An 849-nucleotide genomic window follows, 5' to 3' on the forward strand; every position below is an offset into this window, starting at 1 on the left:
GCAAGAACTGTGTCAAAAATTTTTCCAGCTGCAGGGCTAGGAAGATAGCTCAGTAGAATAAGCACTTGCCTGGCAAGCACAAGGGTCTGAGTTCAGTTTCCAGTCCCACCAAAAAATTTAAAAAAAAAAATTTTTTTTTCAAATGAGGCCAGGTGTTGTGTCATACACTTTGTTCTCAGCCCTTGGGAGGTTGATGCAGGACAATTGTTGTGAGTTTGAGGCCAGCAACATAGTGAGCTCAAGGTCAGCCTAAACTACCCTGCATAAGGAGACCCTGACCTCCCCTCAAAAAAATTAAAAAGGGCTTAGAATGTAGCTCAGCGTGAAGACTCTGGATGTACTGAAAAAGATATATCTCTATCTATCTATCTATCTATCTATCTATCTATCTATCTATGTCTATCCATCTATCTATCTGTCTATCTGAATAATCAATACTCTCCATTATCTCTAAAAAAGATACTGAAACTCTGAACCCTTGATAATAAACTGCAACTCTGCTATATCCACACACTATTCCTCCCACATGGTGAGTCAATGCTTGTTCACAAACCTGTTTGTTCCAGTTCTTATTTAATTATACTTTTAATTAAATGTTACATAACATGATGGACTATGAAGGAAAAATAACTTCTATAAAAACAAAATTAGATACTTTGCAGCAACTCAGTAATGCAAATTTCCTTTAAAATTGCTGTTTACTGGTTATGGGTGAGACAATTATGCCTCTACAAGATTGATGGTGGGTTGGGATGGTCACACAGTCCACAGGCTTCTGTATGGAGAGCACTTCGTACATGTTTTTAAGTTCTTGTTCCACTTTAAAGAAATCAAAACTGAAGTTGGTGA

The sequence above is a fragment of the Octodon degus genome, unplaced genomic scaffold (genome assembly GCF_000260255.1).
Source record: "Octodon degus isolate 3935 unplaced genomic scaffold, OctDeg1.0 scaffold00164, whole genome shotgun sequence".
In the NCBI taxonomy this organism is placed as follows: Eukaryota; Metazoa; Chordata; class Mammalia; order Rodentia; family Octodontidae; genus Octodon; species Octodon degus.